Source organism: Polypterus senegalus, chromosome 10 (genome assembly GCF_016835505.1).
Source record: "Polypterus senegalus isolate Bchr_013 chromosome 10, ASM1683550v1, whole genome shotgun sequence".
NCBI lineage: Eukaryota > Metazoa > Chordata > Cladistia > Polypteriformes > Polypteridae > Polypterus > Polypterus senegalus.
The window spans coordinates 53,376,326-53,393,561 of record NC_053163.1 but is presented as its reverse complement, the minus strand read 5'-3'; the positions used below and the strand labels follow the sequence as shown (position 1 = coordinate 53,393,561).

Sequence of the window (17,236 nt, the reverse complement as noted above, 5' to 3'; positions counted from 1 at the left end):
TAAGAAGCGGCGAGTGACATATACAACCATATTCATGAGTTCTGCTACTCAAACAAAGCACGATGTAAACCTACACTTTAAATTAAGTTCATAGACAGGCTGCCGCTGGCGTTTGTAATTTAGTGCCTGCCCATATAAGGCCGTCCGCCAGCAGCAATCCAATAGCAAACTGCCACGGGTAAATATTCACGGGTGAAGGACTGTGCTTATGGAGAGGAAGATGAGATGGTCAGGGTGGTGTTTGACACAAACTCAGCGAAACTGCGAGAGAAAGTTTTAAGTGCCAGCACAGCTGGGAACCTTCGATGCAAGTACACCGAGTGGCTCACGTGAACTGACGCAGTGCACAGATAAAAAGCAACAGTTCCAAAGAGCGCTGAACAAAACCGAATTACACAATTGAAAAGGCAGCAAAAATATGAAGCGCCTGATAAGCATATTCATAAATGCAGCTACTGTGGAAACAATGCACACGGTGGAAAAAGTCAATGTCCCGCTAAAGGAAGACAGTGTAAAAACCCGTGCATGCAGTGTGTCAGGTCTCAGATAAAGAAGAAGACGAGCTGTTTATTGATGCAGTAAGAAACGAATCGATGAATGAAACCTGTCATCTTTACAACGATTGACAAACACGGAATGTAACTTGAACACAACACATCCTACAAATACGAACCTGATTTAAAGAAATAATGATAGTCAAATCCTTGATGACAGCAACACTCAGTAACACTCACAAAACAAATACTGTATATTGACAGTCATGTTACGTTATTTTTAAAATGTTCCCTTTTCTTTTCTACCTTTTTAACACACTACTTCTCGCTGCGACGCTGGTATATATATATGTATATATATATATCCCGCCTACATACTCGAATAATGGATACTTTATTCGCCATCAATGATTGTTTTGGTAAAGCCATACTCAGTGTATTCATTAGATGAACGGTAAAAAAGCAAGAGCGAGGAGAGGATGACTCATTGAGGCATGCAGGCTGTAGTGCGCGTCAACTCTATCTGAATTGCGCGATCACATTTGAAAAATATATCTTTTCAAGTTCTATTTAGTCCATATGTGTCAAACTCAAGGGCTGCGGGCCACATCCGGCCTGGCGTGTAATTATATCCGGCCCGCGAGATCATTTTATATACTGTATTATTGTTATACCTATGCATATATGCATATATACATATGCCTGGGTATATGAAGCGCTGGTAACACAATAAACTACAGATCCCATAATGCAGCGCTTCAGCTGCCTTGCCGAACACTTACCGCTTACTAGAGTTATTGCGCACTGAGTTTGCACGGCGCTTTGGTGACTTTGAAGGACAAAAAAAGTCTGTCTACATGCGGCTCGAACCTTGTGCATGTTTGGTAGCACATATCTGTGTGAGAAGCTCTTCTCAGTGATAAAGACTAACAAAACAGCACACTGGAGTCGCCTCACTGATGAGCACCTGCAATCCATCCTGAGAATCTCCACAACACAGAACCTCACACCAAACAGAAACGAACTTGTGGCCAAAAAAAGATGCCAGGCATCCAGCTCTAAAATGACATATGAGCAAAGACAACTGAATGATTTGATTTTTTATTGCACGTAAGAGCGGGAGTCAACCGTTTTAACAAACAGCGTATTGCACTGATACGAAATAGCTGTGTGTGTATATATGTAGATATGTACTGTATGTATATGTATATATATGTTTATATATGTGTGTGTGTATGTATGTATATATATATATATATATGTATTTATATGTGTATATATATGTGTATATGTATAGATATGTATATATATATGTTTATGTGTGTGTGTGTAAATATATATATATATATGACAACAACACTCATCACTCACAACAGTGACAAAACAATTACATTGACAATCAGGTTACGTTATTTTCAAAATGTTTCCTTTTCTTTTCATTGCTTCTTTAACACACTACTTCTCCTCTGTAAGCTGGTATTTTGCTAGTATATATATATATATATATATAGTTATATATATATATATATATATATATATATATATATATATATATATATATATATATATATATATATATATATATATATACACACACTCTTTGGGGTGTGAGCAACTGTTGCTGGGGGTGCCAGAATCCATCAAGGAAGAAAAATGAAAAACATTATTTGTACAAAATCTTAATTTATTTATCCATTCCTAAACAATTAAATGGGCAAGCTATTTTGTATCAGTGCAAAACGCTGCTTGTTAAAAAGGATGACTCCCGCTCTTACATGCAAGTCTGCGTGGATATTATGAACTATCGTATCTGTTCAAGTTCTATTTTAATTTTAAATATAAGGAATTTTTATTTAGTCGACAGAAATGTCTTTGGTGGGAATGTAAGTTAAATGTAGGCATCATTGCATACATTTTTTTTCACCATAGAAATGTAAAGAGTAAATTTGCCTTACATTTCAACCAAAGATATTTGTGTCGACTAAATAGAACTTGAAAAGATATATTTTTTCGAATGTGATCGCCCAATTTAGATTGAGTTGACGTGCTCTACATCGAGCCTGCGTGCTATTGTGCATTCGCCTGCGTGCCTCAATTAGTCACCCTCCCCTCACTCTTACTTTTTTACCGTTCATCTAATGATTACACAGAGTATGGCTTTACCAAAACAATCATTGATGGCGAGTAAAGTATCCATTATTCATAAAGCTTCAATTTGTGATCTGTCTTTCTGGGTTAACCACATATTTATTCATACGTTTCAAACCAAGGGGGTGCGGTGGTTAAACGAATCGGGAAGCGCTGATATATATATGTAGGTGTGTGTGTGTATATATATGTATATTGAAATAGTTTTACTGTGAAATAATGCAAAGAGTACGCAACACGTGTTTCGCCCTGATTTTGGGGTCATCAGGCATACACACTCAGTGCACCCCCTCTCGGGAATTAAACCTCGGCGCTAGAGGCGAAGCCTCTGCCATTGCGCCACTGCGTGTGGTTTGTCTATTTGAGAGTATAGTAGTGTGTTAAAGAAGTTAAGAAAAAGAAAAGGGAACATTTTAAAAATAACGTAACATGATTGTTAATATACAGTAATTGTTTTGTGAGTGTTATGAGTGTTGCTGTCATCAAGGATTTGATTTTCATTATTTCTTTCAATCAGGTTCGTATTTGTAGGATGTGTTGTGTTCAGGTTACATTCCGCGTTTGGCAATTGTTGCAAAGATAACAGGTTTCATTCATCGATTAGTTTCTTACTGCATCAATAAACAGCTTGTCTTCCTCTTTATCTGAGACGTGACACACTGCATGCACGGGTTTTTTTTACACTGTCTTCCTTTAGCGGGACATTGACTTTTTCCACCGTGTACTTTGTTTCTGCAGTAGCTGCACTTATGAATATGTTTGTATGTGTCACACGCTTCATATTTTTTTGCTGCCTTATTAATTGTGTAATTCAGTTTTTGTTTAGCACTCTTTGGAACTGTTGCTTTTTGTCTGTGTACTGCGTCAGTTCACGTGAGCCACTCAGTGTACATGCATCGAAGGTTCCCAGCTCTGCTTGTGCCATCTCGTGCAATGTCCATGGTTTTATTTAATGTTAGCTAAGACCCGGCACTTAAAATTTTCTCTAGCAGTTTCGCTGAGTTTGTGCCAAACACCACCCTGACCATCTCATCTTCATCTGCATAAGCACAGTCCTTCACTAGTTAAAATTTATCGGCAGTGTTTCTATTGGATTGCCGCTGACGGACGGCCTTATATGGGCAGGCACTAAATTACGTGGGAGGGGTAACTCCAACTCCCACGGCCATCGAGCAGAAGTCTATTATAGTATATGGATGAAAAAATAGGTTCCAGTTATGACCATTACGCGTAGAATTTCGAAATGAAACCTGCCCAACTTTGTAAGTAAGCTGTAAGGAATGAGCCTGCCAAATTTCAGCCTTCTACCTACACGGGAAGTTGGAGAATTAGTGATGAGTCAGTCAGTGAGGGCTTTGCCTTTTTAGTATATATATATATATATATATATATATATATATATATATAAACTGCTCAAAAATATTAAAGGAACACTTTGAAAACACATCAGATCTCAATGGGAAAGATATCATGCTGGATAACTATACTCAAAATCATACTTAGCTGTTTGTATGGCCTCCTCGGGGCCTGCTCCTAAAGAGATGATGGATGGTATCCTAGGGATCTCTTCCCAGATCTAGACCAGGGCATCACTGAGCTCCTGGACAGTCGGATGGACCAAAACATGTCCCAGAAGTGTTCTATTGGATTTAATTCAGGCGAGCATGGGGGCCAGTCAATGGTATCAATTCCTTCATCCTCCAGGAATTGCCTAAATACTCTCACCACATGAGGCTAATTGTGCATCAGGAGGAACTTAGGACCCACTGCACCAGCATAGGGTCTGACAGTGGGTCAAAGGATTTCATCCCAATACGTAATGGCAGTCAAGATGCCATTGTCTAGCCTGTAGAGGTCTGTGCGTCCCTCCATGGATATGCCTCCCCAGGCCATCACTCACCCACCACCAAACCGGTCATGCTGAAGGATGTTACAGACAGTATAATGTTCTCTACAGCTTCTCCAGACCCTTTCTGTCACATGTGCTCAGGGTGAACCTGTGAAAAGCACAGGGCGTCATTGGTGGACCTACCAATTCTGGTATTCTATGGCAAATGCCAATCGAGCTCCACTGTGCCAAGCAGTGAACACAGGGCCCACTAGAGGACGTCGGGCCCACAGGCCTCCCTCATGAAGTCTGTTTCTGATTGTTTGGTCAGAGATATTCACACCAGTGGCCTGCTGGAGGTCATTTTGTAGGGTTCTGGCTGTATTCATCATGCTCCTCCTTGCCGAACGGAAGAGATACCAGTCCTGCTGATGGGTTAAGGACCTTCTACGGCCCTGTTCAGCTCTCCTAGAGTAATTGCCTGGGTCCTGGAATCTCCTCCATGCCCTTGAGACTGTGCTGGGAGACACAGCAAACCTTCTTGCCCAGAGGAGTCTGGGCGGTCTCTATGCTATCCTCTGATTAAAAAGTTCCTTTATTTTTTTGAGCAGTATATATATATATATATTGTCATACACGCGCAAGTAGGAGGAAGCTATATTGACCAAGTGAGGGTAATTCCATGCCAGACAAGGTAGTGACGGGGTGCGGATAACCTTCTTCTGTTATCTCTGCAGACCAAAGACAGGAAAATCTGTCTGATTCATCCCTGGCACCCAGAAACACATCACTTCTGGTTCCTTACATCACTTTCGGTCTTGGCATTTAAAGCCGCCATTTTTACAACAGTGATTCAGTTCTTGTTTGGACATCATGGACATCAGTGTTGATTTTCAAACCCATTGCAGCAAGGGATATTATACATGTGGCAGCTCCAAACCTTTTTAAGTGTGTGGAGTCTGATCTTTTCACAATATATATAGACTGTTGAAAAAATTAAGGGAACATTTAATCATCATAGTCTAACACCAAGTCAGGGATGTCAATCTGTCCAAATAGGAAGTATAAGCAATTGTGAATCAAGTTCAACTGGTTTGGTGCAAATGGAAGTGCCAACAGGTGCACTGGAGAGGGAACTGCAAGACAATTCCTTAAAAGGGAATGGTTATGCAGGTGGTGGCCACAGACAATTGCTCCCTCCTTATCCTCTCTGACTGATTCTTCTCTTGTTTTGCATTTTGCTAGTGTCCTTGTCACTACTCATAGCAAGAGGCATTACCTACAGCCAATTCAGGTGGCACAAGGAGTCCAACTCCTCCAGGATGGCACATCAGCAAGACGAGGATGGAGAAAATACCAGGAGATGGGCTGTTATATGAGGACAGCTATACAGGGACATAGAAGAGCATCGACCTTTATTTATTTATTTATTTATTTATTTAGCTTCTTTGAAAAGCCAAATTCGCCCTGGGAACAAATAAAGATCTATCTCTCCATCTATCTATCATTAATGCACTGTGTCCTAGACAATTCAACACAGTGGGTCTCATCAACAATTGGAGGATCCTTATTCTTTCCAACATCACAGACAGGGTTACAATGTCAGCTGTGGCTCTAACCTTAGCATTAAAATTTTCCAACTTACTGGTTACTTTGCCGACTGCATTAAGGCAAACAATTCAATCTAAATACACTGGGTAAGAATATTTTACCTTTTTTGTCATATGAATCAATAGAAGTGAATCTTACACTTATTTTTGTGCTAAAATTAAATATTGAATCGTATCTTCTCTCTCATGCAAGGATTTATTTGTGATACATAATTAAAATTTACAATGCAATTGATGCAGGTTTTCATTCTAACCCATTTCCTAACTAGTGACCTGTTTTTGCTGCTAATTAACTTCTTTTGAATTAATTTTAATCGACTTGCTCTTGAAGACTCAGACCCATTAAGTGTTTCTTTTTCCTTAATTAGCTACCAAACAATAATGAGACACAAAATGAACTGAAACATGACTAGCAAACTGTGACCATCATACAATATCTGAAAATAAAGAGAGATGAAGGTCTCAGGAATGTTGATCTGCTCAGGTCCACAAAACATTTTAACAGTGCTCTTAGAAAAGAGAAAATCGACAATTTCGGAAATGTATTCTGTTGCACAATGAGAGTAGCAACAAGCCATAGAATTAAAGAATGGGTTTAATTAACAACAAGAATCAATGCCTAATTAAGCAACTGCTTGGAGTGAAATTGGTTGGAGTTTGAGGCCCGGACTTAGCTGATCTTCTGTTGATCACTCACTTGACATTTCATTTCTGTTTGGGTGCCGTTTGAGGAAGGAAATTAAGCAATTAAAAGGAATGATGAAATTATTAAGATGTTGTCAGGACAGAGTGCTATTAATGGAAAATAAATTTGTGATGTGACTTACTGCATGCATATATTTCCTATAGTCTGATAATCACTGCTTGAAGTGGGAAGGGATGCTGCAGATGTTCTACCAGACGGTTGTGGCGAGTGCCCTCTTCTACGCGGTGGTGGCAGCATAAAGATGAAAGATGCCTCACGCCTGGACAAACTTGTTAAGAAGGCAGGCTCCATTGTAGGATTAAAGTTGGACAGTTTAACATCTGTTGCAGAGCGATGGGCACTAAGCAAACTCCTGTCAATCATGAAGAATCCACTGCATCCACTTAACAGGATCATCTCCAGGCAGAGGAGTAGCTTCAGTGACAGACTTTTGTCACTGTCCTGTTCCACTGACAGACTGAGGAGATCGTTCCTCCCCCACACTATGCGACTCTTCAATTCCACCCGGGGGAGTAAATGTGAACATTAATTTTATTTTAATTCTTTTCATTTTTATTACTATTTAATTTAATATTGTTTCTTTGTATCAGTATACTGCTGCTGGATTATGTGAATTTCCCCTTGGGATTAATAAAGTATCTATCTATCTATCTATCTATCTATCTATCTATCTATCTATCTATCTATCTATCTATCTATCTATCTATCTATCTATCTATCTATCTATCTATCTATCTATCTATTTTTCCTTTTTGCCTAAAATTCACCAGCAGTAATTTTGGCACTTCTTACAACACACAATTCCAATCCCTAGCCAACCCCCACCCCTGGAGCTGTTTTTAAACATGATCACATGTTTTGACTTTCAGGGGTGACCATTCTACCATTCCCACAATTGTTGAAGAAGCCAATAAAACCAGTACCAGTGGTTATTTTTTCCTCTTCAGACACTGATGATAATGATAATAAGGCAGTCCACAATTAAGCATTAAGGAAAATCAGCACATGCTTAGAGTACAAAGGGAAACAACAGCAACAACATTTATTTATATAGAACATTTTCATACAAGTAATGTAGCTCAAAGTGCTTTACATGATGAAGAAAAGAGAAAAAAAGACAAAGTAAGAATTAAAATAAGACAACGCTAATTAACATAGAATAAGAGTAAGGTCCGATGGCCAGGGAGGAAAGAAAAAACAAAAACAAAACTCCAGGGGCCTCATGTATAAACAGTGCATACGCACAGAAATGTTGCGTAAGAACTTTTCCACGTTCAAATTGCGATGTATAAAACCTACACTTGGCGTAAAGCCACGCACTTTTCCACGGTACCTCATGCCTTGTCATACGCAAGTTCTCCGCTCGGTTTTGCAAACTGGCGGCACCCAGCGTCAAAGCAGTGCTACTGTTCTTGTGTGATTACTCATTATTTTCATGACGCGGCTTTATAAATACACAGAAACTAACCGCATATTGTTTATTAGTGTAATGCATCTGATTGTAATTAACTTGTAACAATATAATGGTCCAGGAAACAGCCATAGTATTCCAAATGCCATAACTGCTTTAGCGTTGTTACTCTCACTTCTCCTTCTTCTTCTTCTTCTTTCAGCTCCTCCCGTTAGGAGTTGCCACAGCGGATCATCTTTTTCCATATATCTCTCACTGCACCACTCGGAGTATTTATATCACTGTATCTGAGTGTGAATCACAGCAGCAGCTGATCGGAAAGAGAATTATCGGTATATGGCATTAAGCACACGCTGTCTCTGCCAGGGCAAAACGTTTCAAAGCCTTTCCTGTACGGACCTCGCGGTTCAAAACAGTTTAATCCCAAGAACTTCAAATGCAGCCAATCAAGTGCTCCTTGTAGAACTGTTTGTACTTATAAGTACAATCACCCCACTGTAAACTTGCACTATAGTTATAATATCGCACAACCTGAGCCACTTTATAAAGCGTGTATTTACATATGATGACAATATCATTTCTAAGGTGAAATGCAGCAAAATATGTTTGTTAAATTATACAGATAAAACTTTAACTTCATTTAAATAATCTATATTCTTCACTGGGAGTGTTGTTAAGGATAGAATAATTAAACATGTACTACGAAGATATTTCAATGTTCTTTAAACGTTTTGAAGAATCGGCGCTAAGCTTACAGATGGCTTAACGTCTATTACAGAGCTGATTGTATGGCGATCGGTTACTTGGGGAAAGAAAAGCACTGACTGCAGTGACGGCTACGCCAATATATATTGAATATAAAACAGAAAGATAAAATAACAACACAGCTAAAAACGCAGCGACAAATTTCGGCAAAAGTTAAATGTTTGTGTCATGAGCACGAGGCGGCTAGTGTCTGCAACATACGTGGCCATCCACCGTGCATGACATTGGCGGCGAAGGAGCCACCGATTCTTCCTCTGCCCAGTGCCACCACAAGCTTAGTGCCGCCCCTGAGTACTGCTGCAATAAATTATTTCATCAAAGTGAAACACATGTTTAATAACGTGCTTTAACTCCTATCATCATGAAAATGACATCACGTATACATCTCAGTATTTTAGTTATTCAGAGAGCTGTAATATCACGAATATAATGGACTCTGTGTCCAGTTGGAGGAAGAGAGCCGGTTTAAGAAGCAAATAGTGATTCACACACATAGAGCACATAGAAGATCAAATACAAAACAAAGCATTTAACGTGCTACTTTAATTACAATGTGATTTTAGAAACTGGTTAATTAAACAATTTTAAGATGAATTTTATGATGTTCTACTTTAATGACAAAATAAACTACGTGACTAAAGTGGAAATGTCGAGATTGAAGTGGACATTTCGTGCTTTTTCCCCACCGTATGGCTTTTTTCTCTGTACCCTAATAAGCTTTCATATGACACTCAGACAGTGGGCTTACAACTCGGCTTTCCACGGCGACTTTGATATGTGACTTCTTTTTTATTTCCGGCACTGTGCGATTTTGTGGATGTGAGCTTTCATGTTTCTCCAACACGCTATGTCACTCGATCAACTTCCTTTTGTTGATTATACCACGGCTTATTTGAACAAATAGTATGTTTTTCATTTGCCTCCACTTGGTATTCGCTGAAATTCTTATGTTTCCCCCCGTGCTTTTCCCATTGTCTTTTCACAGAAGGCTGCGCTTAAGGGCGATTTTAATTGATTTGCATATTCAAATAGGCGTAATTCTGGGAGGATTTGGGGCGTTACATAATGCGCGTGCACGAGCGTTAGTTTTCACGCTGATCGGGATTTATGTAGCGGAAGAACGTGGAAGTTGGAGTACGCACAGATTCCTGCATCTGGATTTTTCTGTGCGTAAGCACATTTCGGCTTTTGTGCTTACGCCATGTTATAGTGCGAGTTCTACGCACGGTGTTATACATGAGGCCCCAGACAACTGGAGAGAAAAAACAAAATCTGCAGGGGTTTCAAAGGGAAGCACAGAGTGTTTAAAAAAAATAAAAATTGTTAAGCATAAAAATGTTTTAAGTAGGCAACAATAAGCATAGTTTGTACATCTTTTGATCCAGACATGATGAAATTCAGTCAAATTGAAGAGTGCCTTTGTTTAATAAATAATGATGTTTCTTATTTAAAACATGTTTTTGAAAATATTTTCACCAACATGATTATTTCTAGAAAGTGGACTTTGATAATCAGTAGTGTAACTGGTTTGAAAGCTTTCTTTAGTAAGCTGTATTGAACTTCTTGGTTTCATAGTCTCTACTGAGGCAGTAGTCAATCAATGGAGATATACATTTTTTTTGGTTTGTCATGATATAATTTTTCTTCTTATATTAATAAACATATTTTAAAGGCAATATTAAAGTCTAGTTAGGCTTGTTTTTTTTTTGTTAAATGGGAAATGAAAGAAAATGGGAAGAGTATTTCTTTGAATATTTCTTATTGTCACTCTTTTTTTTTACTATATAATCTATACAGTACACATAGTTTCAAAGGTTTATTGTCTTTTTAATGACATGTCTAGTATATGTGTATTTATTTCTTGTTCAGATCTTTTTTATTATTTGCACAATAGCAATATTTTGAATATACTTTAATTAGATCAGCTAACTCAGATCATTCTTCAAAAAAGTAACTTAAATTTCATTTGTTCAGGAAAGAATTTAATTTACTATGACATTCTAACACTTCTTTCAGTGTACCTCTCTGTTCAGGTGCTTAGGATGATGTTGCATTTCTGTCACAAATTACGTGTGTTCAGGGATTTCTTGTAACATTTGTATTTATTCTGGTTTATTTCCTGTTATTCTAATTCAAAGCTTTATATTTCCTGTATTTATTTATCTTTATTTAATGTTCTATAAAGTTAGTGGTCTGGCATTATTTTGTGTCCAATGTTGTGTATTTGATCTCTTTTATGCTTTTTCCTATTGTATTTTGAACAATAGGGAAACACATTGAGCATAGGAAATGTGCTATATAAATAAAATGTGTTATATTATTATTATTATTATTATTATTATTATTCTGCGGTGGGTTGGCACCCTGCCCAGGTTTGGTTCCTGCCTTGTGCCCTGTGTTGGCTGGGATTGGCTCCAGCAGACCCCCGTGACCCTGTATTCGGATTCAGCGGGTTAGAAAATGGATGGATGGATTATTATTATTACTTTAGTTTATTAAATTGGACCTTATGAAAACAAACATTACAGTTTAACTACCCACTGTTTACCAATGCCAGCAGAAACACCTACACTGGATTCAGTCTGAAAAGTATATGCACATAGATTTGAATGTGATAAATTTCATAACTATGATCATTTTAATTATATTGCCATATAAAGTTTTTACCATACCGCTCAACTGTAGATCTAGCAATGGTCAACGAGAATACCAGGACTTCCCTTGCCTTGGTATCACTTTTTCATTCCAGAAGTGTTCTGAAGAAACCATGCTTGTCGCTAACCACTATAGGATTTCCAGGCAAAAAGTTCAGATGAGAATCCAACAAATGCATTTTTAAAGATGTAAACACATAAATATTTACACTCTGAAATCTGACTACTAATTAGCATAAAGCACCTCAGACAGGGAGCAGGGTCCTGACTCAATGTTCAAACATGTTACAGCCTGCAAACTGTGGCACAACAAAGTTATTTTACACATCTCTAGAAAGTAAAAAAAGTTCATAAAATGATATATTAATAGGTTGTTTTGAGATTAAACGGAATTTCTATATTCAACATTCTCTTTAATTCACAGGATGCAAACATTGTTTCTGTAATTTGTATGTCCAGGTTCAGTGAGTTAATGATATCATCGTCTGTCTAATTTATTTATCATGGTGAAAGACTGTTTCCAGTAGCATTTTAAACTCTGAACAATTGTTTTTTGTTCAGTTTCAATTTGTTGCATGTTGTTCCAGAGTGTGTGGCTTAGCCTGAAAGCTCTTCTGTGGAAGAGACCTAGACAACCACAAATCCCTTTAATTTATCAAAAAGACTACATATTTAATTAAAATCACCATCCTGCTCATTTTCTGTATGCTTGAGACCTCCACATGGGACTGAAGATCTCAGAGTGACATGTTCTTAGACTGGGCACCATCTGTTGATTCCAGGGGGGTGATAAGGATAATTTTTTAAGTAAAAATTGTGCAGTTCATGAGGGATGAGCATTATAAAATTAAGGAAAATAGAACATTGCTGGAGAATTGCTATTGGTTTTCATATGCGGAATAGCTGATACTGTAATTGCTGATAGCTAGTGATTTGCCAAAGCTACGTTAGTTGTTACAGCTAACAGTATAGTCTGCATATTAGTTAACATTGCCATTTAATTTTGAAGAAAAGTATTTCAGAATGTGAGAACTCAAGATAATGTAATGGTGACCTTTCTGAATAACATTATGATCAAATATTCTTTAAGAGCTGAACCCTTACCAGAAATATACAAGATTCATATCGGAAGTCAGATATTGAAGAATGGTCAGTTATGAGGTCACGTAAATGATATTAAAGATCACATATACTTTTACAAGCCATGTGGTGGAAGCTATAGAGAAACCTCCTACGAAAACTTTGATAGTCATCGATAACAAAAGCAGGTTTGTGTATTAAATTAACATTCACTTGAATAAATTAATTCAGTTTCATGGAGGGTTGTGAATGCTGTGCATTGTAACAAAGAGATTATTAATCATCAATGAGTAAGCCTGAAGGACCAATGTGGAAGGTAAAGGCATAAGGTGGAAATTCTATGATCAGATAAAGATCATCATGATTGTGAAATAAGGTAATACATCTGTATACAAAGTTCTAAGGTGTTATTTTAGTGAACAAATCATCAGAACAAAGAGTCGAAAATAAGGGCCCTGTGTACAGTTCCTTGTCTGTTACTCTGTGATAGAGATACAGGAGATGCTTGCCTAGAGGGAATAGTTGTTGGAGAAGTACTCTTGCTTTTCTGGATTAAAATGATCTAATTGTAAGATTTTGGGCATGTACTGTCTATCTATCTATCTATCTATCTATCTATCTATCTATCTATCTATCTATCTATCTATTAACCGGCCTTAGAATATGTGGAAATTCCTATAAAGAAGCTGGGAAAATTGTTGATGATGATAGTGTGGCTTAATCTAGTCAGCCATGTCAATCCTCAACAAGATTCAGTATAAAATAATGAGTTTTAATCAAAATTTGGACAAAAGTTATATAAATATTCAATAGATCATCTGCACCATTTTATTGATACCAGACACCTGACGTCAAAAGAAAGAGCCAGTCAGGTCATTGTATAGATCAAGAGGAATGATGATTTGCAACAGATGTTTGTTTAAAAAAGTTTAAAAAAGGGAGAGTGGTTGGTGCTCAGAGCTGAGAGTCACGTGTGCTTTGTGCTGACGTGTGCTTTGCAAACGCTAGAGTCTGTTGAGAGTTGTTGGTTTGTTCTGTGGTGTGAGATTTACATTAAAAAAATACATTTTGCTCTTAAAAACTTGGGTTTTGGTTGCCTCTAAGGAACCGTGTGGGAATTTTAAAGCTTTTTTCCCTTTAGAAGGGTTTTTTTTTGCTTTTTTTTCGCCCACACAAGAGCAAAAGTAGCTGGGTGTTTGGAAGTGCTATTATAGTCATGGGGGACTTTAATTATCCAAATATTAACTGGGATAACCTTACAGATGGAGGAGCACAAGAGCAGGAGTTTTAGAAGTAATCAGCGACTGTTTTTTAACACAGCATGTTAAAGCACCAACAAGGGGTGAAGCCTGTCTGGATTTAGTATTCTGTAATAATCAGGATAGAATTGAGGGTGTAGAGGTGATTGAACCACTAGGGTCAAGTGACCATAATGTAATACAATTCTCAGTATTTTGTAAGAGTACAGATGCAAAGACTAAAATTGTTAAATTGAACTTTAGTAGGGCTAATTTTGAGCAGATGCGACAGTCTAAGTAGGACAGACTGGGATAAGCTTTTAAATGTGGAGACAGTCGAGGAGCAGTGGAACAGGTTTAAAAATGTTTTACATGTAATGCAGGACAGATACATACCTAAATTTGGAAGTAATAGGAAACTAAAAAACTCCACGATGGATTAATAAAGATTTAAAAAAGAAGTTGCAAAGGAAAAAACTGCTGTATAAGGCATATAAGACTAATGACTGCAAAGAGAACCGTAGCGCGTATGAGAAAATGAGGGCAACCATTAAGAAGGATATCAGAGAGGCTAAAAGACAGTTGGAGAGGAATATAGCAGATAAGGCGAAAGAAGACCCCAAGAGATTCTTTCAGTATTTTAGTAGTAAAAGAACAGTTAAGGAGGAGGTCAAGTTCATCATGAATAGTAAAGGGGAATTAAAAGATACAGACAATGAAATAGCAGATGCCCTAAACTTACATTTTTCTGAGGTGTTTACAAGTGAACAAGTGGATAACCTGCCAGAGGTAAACACAACTACTAAGGAGGTACTGAGGGATTTGGAAATTGTAGAGGGAGAAGTGCTGCTCAGATTAAACAAGATGAAATCAAACAAATCACCAGGACCAGATAATATTTATCCTCGTGTTCTTAAGGAGGCTAGTGAGTACATATATAAACCCATGACACATATTTTTAGGAAGTCACTGTGCACTGGAGAGATTCCAAAGGACTGAAAAATGGCAAATATCATCCCATTATATAAAAAGGGTGACAGGGCAGATCCAAGCAACTATAGGCCAGTAAGCTTAACAAGCATCACAGGAAAATTAATGGAAGGAATTATTAAGGATAAGATTGAGCAACACATGACAAGGACAGGAGTTATTCTGAACAGTCAGCATGGGTTCAGAAGGGGGAGGTCGTGTTTTACTAACATGTTGGAATTCTATGAGGAGGCAACAAAAGGATACGATCAAAGTGGAGCTTATGATATTATTTATCTGGACTTTCAGAAAGCATTTGATAAGGTGCCACATGAGAGGTTGGGCATCAAGTTAAAAGAAGTGGGAGTTCAGGGTGATGTTTTTAGATTGGTGCAGAATTGGCTCAGACACAGGAAGCAGAGGGTGATGGTGCGAGGAACCTCATCAGAACTGGCCGATGTTAAGAGTGGTGTTCCACATTGGTCAGTGCTAGGGCCGCTGCTATTTTTAATATATATATATAAATGATTTAGATAGGAATATAAGTAAAAAGCTGGTTAAGTTTGCAGATGATACCAAGATAGGTGGATTAGAAGATAATTTGGAATCCGTTATATCATTACAGAAGGACTTGGATAGCATACAGGCTTGGGCAGATTTGTGGCAGATGAAATTTAATGTCAGTAAATGTAAAGTATTACACATAGGAAGTAAAAATATTAGGTTTGAATACACAATGGGCGGTCGGAAAATCGAGAGTACACCTTATGAGAAGGATTTAGGAGTCATAGTGGACTCCAAGCTATCAACTTCCAAACAGTGTTCAGAAGCCATTAAGAAGGCTAACAGAATGTTAGGTTATATAGCACGATCTGTGGAGTACAAGTCTTAGTACAAGCTTAGTTTGTGCTTTAATTTCTCTTTTAGAACACAATGAATCAACTTTTGGGTTTCTAATATGCAGAGAGATAAAAGTGTGACTCAAAATAGTTATGCTTTTACGCTGTTATTTGAATTTAGTTTATTTTTATTTACAAACTTACAGCACTATAAATTATGGCAAGTGTAATACACCTAAATCAAACACAAGTTAACATTCCAGTTAAAAAAAAAAAAAACACCATGTTGCATAGCACGGTGGTGCAGTGGTAGCAGGAGTGGTAGTTAGGAGACCTGGGTTCGCTTCCCGGGTCCTCCCTGAGTGGAATTTGCATGTTCTCCCCGTGTCTGCGTGGGTTTCCTCCGGGCGCTCCGGTTTCCTCCCACAGTCCAAAGACATGCAGGTTAGGTGGATTGGCGATTCTAAAATTGGCCGTGGTGGGTGTGTTTGTGTGTGTCCTGCGGTGGGTTGGCACCCTGCCCAGGATTGGTTCCTGCCTTGTGCCCTGTGTTGGCTGGGATTGGCTCCAGCAGACCCCCGTGACCCTGTGTTTGGATTCAGCAGGTTGGAAAATGGATGGATGGATGTTGCATACTCTTTTGGCATACATTACGTAAATAAACATATTTCAAATATGCTTGCAAACATATTAAATACAAAATCTAACTATTCTGAAATAGTTTTTAAACCACATAAACATTTTGCAATCCTTGTTGGTTGACTAAGTAAAAAAATAAACAATGTTCAATGTTTTAGGACAATGTACTGCATAGAACAAAGCAATGATCCAGATTTGCAAAATGTTCTTTAAAATTTCTTAAATGAACAAAATGCTAGTAATAATTGAAAATTAAAACAAAACATTGTTAACTGTTAAAATGTATTATTACTAGTATCCTAACTTTTTAATAAATTCTTGAAATGAAAGTAGAATTACAAAACTGTCTTCTGCCATCCTATAACTATTCTCCATCCATCCATTATCCAATCCACTATATCCTAACTACAGGGTCACAGGGGACTGCTGGAGCCAATTCCAGCCAACACAGGGCACTAGGCAGAAAAAAACCCTGGCCAGGGTGCGCACACAAACTAAGCACAATTTATAAATGCCAATGCACACAACCTGCATGTCTTTGGACTGTGGAAGGAAACCCACGCAGAGAACATGCAAACTCCATGCAGGGAGGACCTGGGAAGCAAACCCGGGTCTCCTAACTGGGAGGTAGCAGCAGCGCTACCACTGCGCCACCGTGCCACCTAATAACTGTTCACTTGCTTTTTATAGCAAGATATACACTTTCACATTTAATAATTCTTACATTTAAATAGTTATTACTCATAGCTGCTATCACTGCATAGGTCCCCATGTACATAAAACATTTTGTTTGTGTCAGACTTGTGCATTGCCTTGCTGGCCTTGAAGCCATATCATCATCATTATTATACAGTA

At 38.0% G+C, this 17,236-nt stretch overlaps 1 protein-coding gene across 1 annotated transcript in view; it reads left to right on the top strand.

Annotated features, from left to right (window-relative positions):
* The window catches only part of klhl4 (kelch-like family member 4), a 452,146-nt gene that overhangs the window by 45,483 nt on the left and 389,427 nt on the right, over positions 1–17,236 (top strand). The window lies entirely within an intron of this gene.